Source organism: Leuresthes tenuis, unplaced genomic scaffold (assembly GCF_036924035.1).
Source record: "Leuresthes tenuis unplaced genomic scaffold, fLeuTen1.0.hap1 SCAF_17, whole genome shotgun sequence".
Classification (NCBI taxonomy): Eukaryota; Metazoa; Chordata; class Actinopteri; order Atheriniformes; family Atherinopsidae; genus Leuresthes; species Leuresthes tenuis.
The window spans coordinates 30,380,631-30,381,954 of NW_027325371.1; positions in this window are offsets into that span (position 1 = coordinate 30,380,631).

Here is a 1,324-nt window from a genome sequence, read left to right on the forward strand (position 1 = left end):
GGGGGCTTGCGGGTGGGACTGTCTTGCGGTGTGGGGCGGGGTCCCTTAGGGGCCTTGGGGTGGTGGCTGCTGGCTCTATGCCGGGTGGCCGGGCCGCTCTGGCGTGGGTGGTGGTGCTGGGCCTAGGCCCTGGTGGCTGGGCGCTGGGAGCTTTACATTTATAAAACTTCCCTTGGCAAAGCAAATCTGTTTGGCATTAAAGGTATTCAGACTACAATTCTGCTGCCATAATGCTGAACAGGACAAGGGGAAGAGAAAAAAAAAATAAAAATAAAAGAGATATTCAAGAATTACATAGTGTGTGATCATTAACAAGAAAGGGAAGAAATATGACCCAGGAGGTAAGGCATGACAGGCTTTCTGGAAGTGTCTGGGTTTATTGTATGGCAGTTTATTATCACCTAATTTATCACAGTAATCATCTAAATGATCATGCAACAGAGTCAAGCTCATGACACAATAGCAACCCTTGTGGGTCACGATGAAGCAATAAATCCACTGATTGGCTTTACAATCTGATCGTGCTGAAAATTTAACATCTGCTATTCATACAGGTTTTTAATTGTTTAATTTTGTATTTAAACTATGGCAAAACAAAGAAGCAGAGCGATGATGAGAGGGAAACAAGTTAAATAATGAATAAGGGAAACATGAAAAATAATGAAGCCTGGAACATGTCAGCACACTTACATACTAACCCATTTTTGGTATAAAGGCCGCTTGTACTTTTCTGACCATATCTGCCCATATCTGCACACAGATAACTGTCAACAAACCTTTTCCAATCGTAGATTTTCATGCAATTACACAGCTGATGACATCTGTCCTTAAATTAAGTAATATCCTTTAATCATGTTTATACAAAAGATTTAATGTAACTATATTTCTGTGTGGACATATCATTAATCTGTGTCATCTGTGCACTAGTCACAGTGCTCACCTCGTTTCTCCAAACTACTGCTACTAACACCAGACCCCTCAGATCTATTCATTTAAAAAAAGATTTCAAAACTCTTGTTAGTAAAAGTGAAAAGAAAACCATATGGATGGATGTTTCAATTAGTCATTTACATTCTCTCTCTCACACACGCACACACACACACACACACACACACCCTTGGCATAATGCATTCCCCAACCCCCCACCTTTTTAGTTATAGCTTCTACCCTAAAGCTTACCTAATTCTAACCCTTACCATAAAACCAAGTTTTGACCCTCAAAAATCTCTTTAAACATGTGAGTCCCACCATTCATTACCCACAAAGCCCCCCCACACAAGTATAGTGGGCTCCTTATTATTAGACCCCATGCATATACGAAAAA